The sequence below is a fragment of the Struthio camelus genome, chromosome 4, assembly GCF_040807025.1.
Source record: "Struthio camelus isolate bStrCam1 chromosome 4, bStrCam1.hap1, whole genome shotgun sequence".
NCBI classification, from domain to species: domain Eukaryota; kingdom Metazoa; phylum Chordata; class Aves; order Struthioniformes; family Struthionidae; genus Struthio; species Struthio camelus.
The window spans coordinates 59,577,359-59,590,871 of record NC_090945.1 but is presented as its reverse complement, the minus strand read 5'-3'; positions in this window follow the sequence as shown (position 1 = coordinate 59,590,871).

The window sequence follows — 13,513 nt, the reverse complement described above, 5'->3', positions numbered from 1 at the left end:
CCGCATCCAGTTTTGGGTCCCTCAACAGAGGAAGGACATTGATAAATTGGAGCAAGCTCAGTGGAGGGCCACCAAGCTTCAAGGGCTGGAGCACTTGCCCTGTGAGGGCAGACTGAGGGACTGGAACTTGTTCAGCTTGGAGAAGGGGCATACTGGGGGGTTAGCCTCTGAGTACCCACAAGGAAGTTATTGAAAAGTAGGAGCCAGACTCCTCACAGTGGTGCATGGTGGGAGAACAATGGGTGTAAATTGAAACAAGATAGATTCAGTGTGGATGTAAAGAAAAAAGTTTTTCTCCATGAGAACAGTCCAGCCGTGGAGCAGGCTGCCCGGAGAGGTGGTACAGGGTCCATCCTTGGAGGTCTGTGAGACCCATCTAGGCTGAGCCCTGAGCAACTTGGTCTGATCTCAGAGGTGACCCTGCTTTGAGCAGGAGGTTAGACTAGAGACCTCCAAAGGTCCCTTCCAAACTGAATTATTCCTTGATCCTATGAGCCCACTTGTCCTTACTACAAACATAGAGACAAAAAATCTTTTAGCTCACCAGTCAATTCTGTTTAAATGGAGATGTAAGGATTGCTGTGATCTTGGGAACTGGAAAGATCAGAGAGTCCTGTGCTCATCAGCAGTGGTGTTTGCTAGAAGCTCTTTGAGATCTGCTATGGAAAGTAATAGCTAAGAAAATGTATCAGCTTGACAGGTACGTATCACTTCCTACCTCCCATCAGTGAGGGAACATACACTTGAAAATACAATTTGTGCCCCTAAAGGGATATGAGTGTACCCTGGAGCTGAATATATCATATCTGGCCGTTTAAGAGAGAGTTTTGGTCTGCTATCTGCACTTGAAGCAATGATACCCATTTCGGAATTGAACACTGTTTCTTAGTATTTACATCATTTTACACCGGAGGATTGCTCATGGTAGATAGTCTATTAGAGTGTTCTCCCAGCTCTTTAATCCAAAAGCATGAAGCTGACCCTAGGCCATGAAAAGTAGCTCCCTCCTCCTAAGATAAATGGAATTTCTAAGAAGAAAAATGAAACCGGCTTTCAAATCTTTTGATCCACATCAGTCTCCAAGATGGATCCACACTTTGAATCAAGCAGCAAAAGAGCATGGCACATTGAAAATAGTTAAAAATTATGGGTCACTTACTGAGCACTTAATTACATCTCTGGAATTTTTCCTTGCATGGTTAAAATGTCACACACACAGTGCCCTCCAGTGAAATTTTTATAGGTAGCCACATAAAAGCTACTTACAGCCTTGTTTTAGAAGTCATCACCACAAATGTGTTTCTGTGTTAATTCATCTGGCCATATACTGTTCACAGACAGTGTTCAGCCTGTACACCAGGTGGAACAACACACAAAGTAGTTAAACAGCAAGGAAATTCATCTTTGTGTTGCAATTATCTACCTGTAAACTGAAGATCATAGTAATATCTCCTTTCCTAAAGGAAATTTCCTAAATCATTCTAAAGAGTTAATCATCTAAATAAAGAAGACAAAAAGCCTTTTAGTACACATAATGTATACGATATGTCACAAAACACCATTGTGGGACTGCTAGATGTTACTGTGATCATAAATAGAAATCATCAAATAATGTCTGAGTTGAACATTACTGTCTAATTCTGCAGCTGTGCTTATTTCCCATAACTGTTTGATAGCACATAGACAGACACCTCATCGGGAGTATGTTTGGAGGTTCACTCTTAACTGCTGCAGTCATGAGAAATTACAGATCTTCTCACTTGCTAGCTGAATGAAACTTCTTTGCACGGTATAGTAATTAAAAAGAAAAAAATTTTCAGTGGCACAGTTTGGATAATAAAGTGATTTCCTAATTTATGTATGGAAATTGATGCACATCTCAGCTACCTAGATGCATGGGAAGAGCATGTAAACTCAGTGGATGCACCTTATAATTTTTATCTTCCTCTTTCACTATGAATATGTAAGTTGTTAACTGGTTTATTATACTTTCGTATAGAAAGGATTTTGAATACTACAGTACTTTTTATAGATTAGTCATTTGCCATAAGCAACCACTGGTTGCAGGGATTAGACATGCAGATGGAATTTTCAATTAAAATTAGTCTGTCTTTCAAAAACTTCCTCGTCTGCAGTCAAAAGCTATGGGTACAAAGATTTCTCATCATTCAGTGATTTACAAAATCAAATCCATCTTTTAGCACATCCTATAAAAATGGTTATAAAAAGGCAATGGAATTTTGAATCCTTTAATTTGATTCTGAACTCAGTATGAAAAAGTGATTGGTAAAAGTAATTTTCTTTACACCTGTCATTTTACTCTTATTGCTGATCAGAGGTTAAATACTTATTTTTTAAAGAGAATTTACTGTTCCTGGGAGGCATTTGATCAACAGCTTTGAAGGCTGAACTGCTTTATTTAGCCACAGAGCATATGTGAAATGAGCAACAGCTGCGCAAGACTTGCAATACTACCCTGCCCATGTGGCATATGTTTGACCAAACGAAAAACCATTTTTAAAGTTGATTTGATGATCAGTATGACCAGAAGGTACCTGCTATAATGCACAGATATCTGAAGGGGAATCTGGTTCTAGGTTCCATTTTGGACCCGAGCTATCGCTTACAATAGTCTTTGATGCTGTGAACATTTTCAAGGAAAGAGGAGAGAAGCAAACACCTCTGTGCCACATTGTTTCTCCCTTTGTCCATGGCAGGTGTTGAATAAATCTTAAGGATAGACACATGTGACACAAGTTCCCCTTATTCTGATTTTGCAGGTGCATTATAATGTACTTAAGCCAAAAGTTATATAAATGCTAGTGCTCTCTCAGAACTAAATGGGTTACTGGCCATATGTGAGACTTGAAAACAAAGGCAAGGACTGATACAGAGACTAGTTTCCTCTTAAAAAGTGAAAAAATATTTTTTCTTGCCCAGGAGAATGTTTGGAAAATGAAAATTTTTAAAATGTATCCTTTCTGAGAAGAAACTGCGCATGAGATATTTCAGTTCAAAGATTCTGACTGGCTGAGACTAGAAGTGCCTTCTCAATGTCAGAGCTGTTATTGTGGGGCTATTTGTGTGTCTGTCTAAATCTATGTGTAAAAAAATCTATACAAAGTATATCTGGTGAAAGAGATCTCCTCAAATGTAAACATATTCTCCACATACTAATGTAGTCTATCTCCAAAAATACTTCATGCCACATTTTACTTTCAGAAAGGATCAAAATGTCCAACCTAGGAACACTTTTAGCGCAGATACCATTGTTTCTCCTAAATTAAAAAAAATGCAAAGGTCTCTGAATAAATTAGAACTGTTGTCATGGAAACATAGTGGGCAAGAAATATTTTTAGGTACTGCAAGCAATCATTTTGCCGTTTAATACTTTTAAATGTCAAGTAACATATAATCTCTAAAACAAAATAACATTGTTTGTTTGTCAGTCTGGTATCTTCAAAATTTTCTATTAAAATGTATTTTCACTTCTTGCCTTGAGTAAAAACAACCCCCCCCCCCCAACCCGCAATATTCTCTGGCTGGCTAAAAATATTTTTCAAAAATATAAGGTAAATAATATCTTATCAGAATTAGGTGTGTTATTATACCTGTGCGATCATTAAAATAAACAACTGTAGATTTTTCAAAACTGATTAAGTTAAAAATCTTTTTAAATGTCTAAACTGTAATGTTAACTGCAACTACCAAAACTGTACATACCTTATTCATATGTGCAAGGTAATAAATATCTGATGTAAAAGATATTACTATTAAAATGAGTCTTACTCATAATTAGTTAATTGAAATAAATTATAGTAACATATGGAAAAGCCATGGGAAATTACTTCAAAGTAGATTGCATACTACAGCTCTGATTAATTTCTTTTTGCCTTCTATGTCAATTCTCAGCTAAAACCAGCAACCTTGGTGAAAAAAAACAGTACAATTATCTTCATTATGTTGGTATGTTGGTATGAACATCCATACCAAGAATGGACTAGGTTGTCACTTGTCTTGAATCCTACCTAACCACAGCATTTGGAAATGTTCTTTGTGAGTTTTGGATTTCCTCAACACCTGTGCAAAAAGGTTCCCACACAGTGCAGAAAAATGTGCATTATTGTGAAGTCATGTATGAGCACACTTGAAGGGAAAAAGTGAATGTCTAGGGTGAAAAGAAGATGCAGTGCTATATTTGAGTGTCCTTAAAAGGTGCTCTTAGAGGACACTAAGAACAAAATCAGACTTTAGAGCCAAATACTGATAGCAATGCTTCTGGCATTCTCCTGCAATTTTCTCTCATCGATGCTTCATGACATACTGTACCCAACCATAATCACAAAATTCTCTTTTCTCATCATCGGTAGTCTTATTTGATTATAAGTTTTTTGAGAAGGTTTTAGTTTCACTGAGTTATCAGACTTTCAGAAAGCGTGTGCTGCTGGAACAGTCTCCGACATCTAGATTGTCACTAAGATTGTTTCAGCCAAATAGCTGATGGAGGGAGGGTTAAGTTATTCCTCTATGGGCATGAGCATTTTAAGAGTACTGTTGGTAGCCACCTAAACAATGTAGTGAAGTAGGATGTTGCCTCCTACCTCTCTCACACATAGGGTTAAGGAAGAAAAATTCTGATGTACACGTAACATAGGCTGTTACACAAATGAAAATATTTCCTTAAATTAAATATTCAGTTCCCAGCTTATGTAACGCTTCAGCAGTCTTTTGGATAGAAAGGACATTTAATTCTATTTTATTTTAAATATCTGAGGAACTGTTGTACAGGCTCTGCATTCAAATGGATTCTATCTATACATATTACTAAACGTGCTCACTTGCCCATGTACACGTATCTCTAAGGAAATCTGAGGGGGTCAAGGAGGATGATAGATGAGGAGTAAAACCATAAAGTAAAGACAAAGAGTTTCTACTAAATTTCTTGAATGAGAAGGGAATTCATGTTAAAGCTGCGAGCATTATTCCTGTATAGCTGTTCTTCTGTTTAAATAAGGGTTAAGAACAGAATTAATCTGAGCTGTCATAAATAGTGGGAAAGAACCAAAATAAATAAGACATTCACTTCTTATTTGTACTCGTTCATTTCCAGGATTTTATTCTGCAAATAGCAAAAAACTGCTGTCAATTGTAACACTCAGCCGGTTTTAACAAAGATAGAAGTATTATATATATTATTTTATTCTGTAGACTCATATGCATTTAAATAAGACCACACCTTCTAAAATTTCATCTCCTCCCATCCACAAAGGCAGATCCTTAAGTATTAAGAATATTACTCAGAAACAGAGACAAAATACTGAACATAATGAGGAAGAGCTCAGGTTTTCTTCTTTCAGGAAAATGTGTTTATTTTCTTCAGAAGATTAAGGCCTATAATTTTACCATCAGTCACTACAGCAACTGCTAACTCTCTGCTTTGTTTGCCAAATTGGAAATGATAATTTCATGATTTACAACATTCAGAGAGAAAAATGAAGGTGACATTTCTGCTTGTATATTGGAAGTGAAATGTCTAAGTACTAAGTTTGTAAATAACAGGAAGGTTTGATGTTAAAAGATTTGGATCTCTTTATGATTGTTTTAACTGTCTGCTAAGTTGCTTCTGAAGATGTTTTCTGATTTTTGTCATGTTCCTTATCTTGAAAATTATTGGTTTGCTCTATCATCTTCCTTTTAGAGAATTGATAGTTTCCCTGTACTTTTAAATATATGCCTGTAGCATGATTTCTTTTGCTTTTTCAGTTTAAATAAAATATTTCATTAAAGGTATCTAGAAATAATCAGATCTTTCTAGCACTTTGCTAGTTTGTTAAGTTCTGCATTGTTACTCATGATGAAACACACTGTGATTTTAATTGTCATTGCCATAAACTGTATTCTTAAAAATGCCTATTGATTTTCTTTTTGTTTTAGAGGATGAAATTTTTTTAATGTATTTGTAATGCGTATCTTAATGCGCTGTATGTCAGCAGTATATTTGGGGTATATAGCGTTGCTAGTGATTCAGTGAACTGAAACATTTTTCACTGCAGCAGCAAAGCCAGAAATTATAATGTGCATTGAAGGAACATCATAGATGTTTTTGAAGAAAAAATTTCATATTAAGTAATGTGCTGTGAAGCAAAGGGCAGAAGAGAAAGTGTGTAGTATTACCTCTGATCTTCCAAAGAATTTAGATAAGAAACCACTCTCTTGCACTTATTTACATGTCAGCCTCCAGCAGGATGCAGCTTGACCTCGGGTTGACTCTGAAGTCACAAGCTGAAAGGAACAGTTATGCAACTGAAAATGGCTAAAATTAACCATATGAAACCCCAGAAGGCTGGGGTGATGGTACCCAGAAAAGAAATCATGTGAATTTAAAGGACTATGTCTGCTTATTTTATTGAAAGAACTGGCTTGCATTACTGCAATGTCCGTCTTTATTCTGCTTACAGCCCATTATTTTTCAGTTTCCTAGCATAATTTTCTATTTGCCACGTCTTTTACTGCAAAATGCAATAATCTTCCCTTCAGATATAAGTTGTTTAGTGAAGGCCCAGGAGCCCTTCTTCAATTTTAAAAAAAGAGAGAGAGAAAGAAAAGGACATAAAAATTCAGCTGGGGTTTTTCTTTGAAAGCTTCAACTTTTATTGTTATCTGTATTCTGCTCTGCTGTTTTTCTAGTGGGAGAAGCAGAATTATGCAATAGAACAGCATACTTCAGAAAGTGGTGGTAGGACATAGATGAGAGGAGCAGAAAGTTCACAGCATTTTCACCCTTTTCTTGAACAGTGCATATTACCTGCAGCCAGGGTTATGGCGATGGATGTTGTTCACCAGCACAAATTAGGAAAGAAGGAGTTACTCTTCAAAGTAACTGTTTTTGGCCAGAATCAAGAATTTGGAGATTTCCAGCAGGTAGGTTGGGGTAGCCTGGGCCTTAGCATCTAATGAGAGCCCTCATGAGCACTTTCAGATTGATAGAAGGACAGAGATCATCATAGTGTGACTCCTCTGAAACCTGTGATGCCATGTTAACAAGTAGCTTATAATGAGAGCTACTGTTTGTACACCAGATAGCCTTTTATCTTCTGAGTAGCCTGGGCATAATAGCACATATTTATGTGTTATACCTTTTAAGGAGGTTTTATACGTTTACAGCCAGGAGCTATGGCTTGCGTACTGAGGCCTAAAATTTCAGTTATGCCTCTGAAAGCAGTGTCTACCGTAGCCTATTGCATAGCGGTATATACTAACAAGAAAAACCGGAAGACAGAGAGATAAAATATTGCAAATAAAAATGTCTCTTGACACAATCCAAGCACTATGCCAAGAACCTACTTCATTAAAAAAAAAACAAAAACTGTATGACAGCAGAAAAACAGTAGGTGAGAATTCTTATATGAGAAAATAAGTCTAACTAGTGATTAATATAGGGAGAGAAAAAACTATTTGGTTTACCCCTACTTTTTTGTCCACGCTAGACACCACTGCAGGGAGGATAAGAACAGGATTTAGCAAGGTTTCTCAGCATTTAGCAAGGTTTGCAGAAACCAGGCCTAATCTTTAGACCCTGGTCTCAGGCTGAAGCTTTGGCACTGAGATCTCTCCTGACAGCCCACGAGCTTTGCTGTTGTGAGGGAATAAAAATCTTGTGAAAAGGCTGGATTAGGGAGCTATTCAGAAGGACAACGTCAGCTCCACCTACCTTCAGGTAGTCTTGAATAACACCTGGAACATAAGGTTTATCAGATCCTCTTTATCCTTCCCTTCCTTTCATCATGAATTTCCTTCCTCTTGCTTCTTCTTTCACCCTCAGTTTAATAAAAGTCTGGGTCATCACAGTAAACTTTTATCTTTTGCAACCCTTTGCACCCATGACCAGACAGACTGAAGAAAACAATATTTTAAATAGGTCAGTGCTAGTACAGTACTCAGCTGGCAAAATTTGTTACGATACCTTTCTAGAAGGTGCCTTTAAGTTAACCCAGATGCAGAACAATACAGTGCAGTACAGCAGACGCTGGACATTCAGCACAGGATGCAAAAACAGCAACTCTATGAGGTCTTCCCCAAGCAACCTGATCCCTGGAAACTTTACTGCAGGCTATTCATCATACAGCTAGTGCTACATAAGAGGTTAAGACTGAAAAATCTCTGTGCCAGGTTTGTCTTTCTGCAACAGTGAGGCTGCAAGTGAGAGTCATCTTTAGAAAGAGAAACTCTGTTTTCTGTCTTTGTAATACTTTTGTCTGCATGGTGCATGTTTATGGGTTGCTGGCAATAAGGAAGAGAACAAGCATTCCAGATCATTTTAGCAAACTTTTTCCCCTTTCCCTCCAAAGGGAGTAATTACTATTTTCAGGATCAGAAGCCAGACTTTCAAAAAGAATAGTCCCTTCAAAAAGCTATGGAGGAAGGGAAAGGATGTTAAAATGGAAAGCTTAAATCTTTACATTTCAAATGTTTAACAGTTTGTTTTCTTTTTCATTTTGCTTCTTACCAAAAGATTTGTAGCTGTCATTATCTGCCAAGGGACTTAAAAAGCACATCTGTATAGCAAAAAGTTCAAATCTTTAATGTCATAGAGTGAAAGAGCTTTATTAATATTTTTGACTATCTGGGATCATTTTTCCTAAAAAAGTTAGCACAACAGTCATAACCTTATAGACTGTAATGTGAAGGGCATACACTGCTCCGGGAAAATGAATATCATCCAGGGATATCAGTAAATTAAAATTCACAAAATCCGTGACTCCTATATATTTGTTCTGGCATAGAGAAATATTAATTTATTGAAGATCTGACCACATATTAATGTTTTGTATAAAGCATAGGGCATTTCTGAAACCCAAGAAATATATAAATTATAAAGGCAGACAAAAATTTCAATGACATACTCTACAATGTGAATAGGAGATAGAGTTTAACATAAGCATATAAAGAATGTGTGCATATTCTTTTCTGCTCTGGAATAATGTATCTGCAGTTAAAGCTCCTCAAGCTCTCAGTTTTAAGTATTTGTAAAGCTACAGAGTGTACCTAAGATAGAAACAGGAGAGTAGTTCAAAATGAAATCATGTCCACTTTTCATATTGCAAGGCAACAGATGGTAAAACCTACTTTACATGATGAATTTCTTGTTCTAGGCCAGTAGAAAATTTTATTTCACTGTTGTCTGCCTAGAAGTGCTGCCTGCAATATCATAGCTAAAAAAGAAAGCTACCAAGGCAATGACGCAGCAAGAGCATGCTCAGAAGTTGCACCTATGAATAGAAAACATCAGGAGCTTCCTTTTCCTTGACCGACATCCATATGTCACTTCTAAAATTAATAAATACCAGCCCACACTTCTTCTACGAGAAGGAAAACACTGAACTGAAGACTCTTTAGAACTGCATTTTGTGAAAAGCGCTTTAATTCACACCATCTGGGTTCTACTTGTTATTGTCTTTGCTTGCAATATCAAAATAAAACCATATTGGCATTTTTATGACAAAAATAGGTAATTTGAGCAAAGGGACAGCATGATATGACGTCTCTTATAACAATAGCCTGAAGTCAGTGACATAGGAAGTCTCTTACAACCAAGAGTCTCTACATATGTGCGCATGCATTCAAGCCAGCTTTTTTCCCAACCTCAAAAATCTTAAGAATATGCTCAGTTGAAAAGATGCAAGTCTGAGAGGCGGGAACAAAAAGAAAAAGGAAAAATACATTGTTATGTTTTTTTTTTTTACATTAATGAATATCAAAAGAAATATGTGAGTGTAGCACAATAACTTCTAAACACATTGCTATTTAGAGAACATAATCTCAGTGAAGTACATCATTAGAGAAGTAATATTAAGTAGAAATTATTAGTAGACATTTTAAATTTTTGACCCCTTTGGGAAAGGAGTCACAGATATTTTCCAAGATAAATGTTCAAACTTCTTATTTCCTATGATGCCATAATAAATTTTATTCAAATACATTTTTTTGATCTAGGTAGACTACTATAGTGCTGAAATATGCAGACCAATTCAGAACAAAAATTGCTATATAAAAATAATTTCAGTCCTCTTCAAACTCAGAATAAAGGATGATAGCTGTAAGTATATTACTTTGCAATAAAAGGAATAAATTAAAGGCTATTAAGGGAATTTTATGAACTTATACGTGACTAACAGAAAATATTTGATAAAATACTCTTTAGTGTTATATTAGATGAAAGTAATATTTTTTTGACTGAAAAGCTATCTTTCTATTTTTCACATCTTTTGTCATCACCTTCAAGGTTTTGCAAAGTAATGAAGTTCACAATTTAAAATCTTCACAGCTATCAGCTTTAAAGGATTTGAGGATTTTCCCTGTGTAGCTATGTATATATGTGAGTGTATATATGTATCTGTGTATGTGGGTGTGATTGTAGCATCTGAGCTGACAGCATCCCCTATAGCATTAAAGTTGTCCGTCATTCTTTTAAATTGCTTATGACTTGGCCAAATTTGAAATGTTTGGACTGAAATTTTCCGTAGTAGGTTTATGCATCAGATAGATAGAATCTTATGGAAAGCATTCAGACAAAATAGTTCAGCTATTTCAGAGAACGAGATTAGGCAAAGCATGTTGTTTTGCCAGCACTAAAGAACATCAGAGAACAGTGCCTTGCAAGAGCTGGAAGAGAACCCAGAAGCTGCTAGTTACACCACCTCCCTCTGGCAGCAGATAGCTGTAAAACCAACTGCAAAGTGAACGTCTCCTTTTACTCCCTGATCCACACAGAGGAAAGCAGGCCAATTTTTGCTGCCAGATCACCTGAAGTAGTGAGGGCGAGGGCTGATGCTGCAGTTAATCATTTAAATATTATTGCCTATGTCCTAACACAGGGAGTTGTGCAGCCCAACACCATGACATTTCATTTCAGATTATGAAAAAGGGTAGGGAATATGGAGCCAACACCTCTGCTTAAATTGTAAGTAAGGTTACAAGTCAAATGACAGAAGAGAGTCATGGCCAGAAACGTCCACCTACATTACGTGCTCCTACATTACGATGCTGTCCTTGTTAGATGGACAGTCTTCCTGACAGAAGACCCCTGTTCCATCCAGTGATTGGTTAATGTTCAGTTACGAAATCTTTGTTCATCCCACTACAGGTGTAATGTAACATAACAGCTTTGGATGCTGTCTCTCACGTCTTTACTTTCTTAGATTGCATTTGAGAGCTGCCCCAGGAGGATATAGGAAGCTGAGACATATTTGTATTTGTAACGTGGGGCCTTCTTGACTCTGTCTACGCTTGCAGTGAGCACTCTGTGCCGGGGGATACCCTGGTGCCGGCCCTGGTCAGACCTCCCAGTGGCATGGAATATTTTTTTCCCCTTTGTAATGACAGAATCAGGCTGGAAAAGCCGCTACATTACTGGTTTACAGACAACCCCCTCAGAAAAAACGGCTGGTGATTAACAATATTGTTTTTTATTAGTATCATGCTGCCTAGGGCTCATCCTGAAGGAGGCAGCAAGGGCAGGAAGGCAGCGACGATGAGAGAGTCATGAGGGCAACTGATCTGGAGCCCAGGGCCAAACCCTGCGGGCCTCCCCTCCTTTCCAGCAGCGCCCGAGGAGCCTGCCCCCACGCAAGGCTCTGCCCACGAGCAGACCAGACCCCAGCCCCGCTGGGCGCTTGGTCCCTTCTGGGAAATGGGCTGCATGCGGGCAGAGGCCAGCCTGAGACACGGGCTGCACGCCCGTGGCGGAGGCTCTCAGCTTTTGATTACTGCTAACGACGGTTGGCAGTGTTGCAGCAGGGGCTGCAGGCGGGGACGAAGGCAGTCTCCGAAGGCGGAGGGACTGGGGTAAGGCACCCCAGTGTGTGTGCGCTGGCTGCGGCCCATCCAGCCCCTGAGCAGCTTTCATTTTTCACTGGGTGGCTGAGGCGATCGCCGGTCTCCTTGCACAGCACGCCCGCAGCCCCCCGTGGTGCCACCATGGCATCCCGGGGGGCTCCCTGGGGGCCACAGGGCCTCCTGGTGGTGGCAAAGCTGGACCTGGCAGCCAGGGCCCGTCCCGCTGTCCGCCAGGGTGCAGCAGGGGGCGGGGGCAGTCCCAGCCCCAGGCATCAGGCACCGCTGTGGGGCCGGGGCCCGGCCAAGGTGGTAGGTTGTGGTCCAGGTCTGGCCCAGTGAGGGTTACCGGGGTCAGACACAGCCCACCGGGGCTGGTCAGGGCCATGGGACTCAGGTTTATGATACTGGAGACTGCCTGAGCAGGGGACAGAAGGGTGAAGGGAGCATCGCCTACGACATCGCCTTCCCCTGCCGCGCCACTCGCAGTCTGTCAACACCATTACCAAAAAAGCAGGCACAGCTGTGTTTCAGACCATTATCCCCTCTTTCAATAGCCCTGCCTCCAACCAGGTGAGGCAGCAGCACCCAAACAAAGCTACATGTATGAGGAAAGCAAAACACTTTTTGAAATCCGTTAGGCAAATTATTAGGCATATATGACTTCCCTGGAAAACATTTTTAATACCAAGATAACAGATACGATAAAAGGTTGTCAGCCAGACTGACTGATAATCAGTATTTGAAACTGCTATAGTAAGCCTGCTAGTGTTTACATTTTTATCTTGTGTTAAAGACTGCTTCTTTTGAACTAAAAATATAATTAGTGGCTAATAAAAGAATAGATAGATTCTTCACAGTGTAAATTCACAGAATCACAGAATGGCTGAGGTTGGAAGGGACCTCTGGAGATCATCTAGTCCAACCCCCCTGCTCAAGCAGGGTCCTCTAGAGCACTTTACCCAGGATTGTGTCCATATGGCTTTTGACTGTCTCCAGGGAAGGAGACTCCACAAACTCTGGGCAACCTGTTCCAATGCTCTGTCAGCCTCACGTTGGCACAGTACAAGTTTACTGAGCTGTGTTAGCTGAGGTTCAGGCTTGAGTTTAATGGGATATTGAGGAAATTTGCAGATCACATCAAAAGAAACTCTGATAATATCAAAATAGCTGAAAATTCATAAGGAAATCTTGTAAATTCTTTTGCTGTCTGTACAATTGTTTTAAAAATCAGATAAGAAGATAACTAAGATAATTAATACATAGGGCATTTGTGACTGGAAGCAGAAATGGTACTATATTTTATTATTATATGATATTCAGATTGCTTGATTGGATTTGATTTCTGGTCTATTAAACTTATTATAGTCGATGTTTTCCATATGCATAATGAGTTGTTTCCCATATAATTTTTCCTTTATTGACCTTATGATTTGTCTGGATTTTGTTAATAAGGTTACTGTTAAAAGTATGGCTTTGAATATGTGTAAACTATCCCTCTCTGCACACTATATTCAGTCCAGTTGATTCTTATACAATGGCACAGTACTTTTGTTAGTATCTACTAATATTCAACAATGCTAAAGGACCATATGATCCTTTCAGCTTATGCAAACAAAAAAAAGGCAAAAGAAGCAGGTGTATTCAGTCCGCAGTATGGTTCTCATAGCGTCAGCCCAGT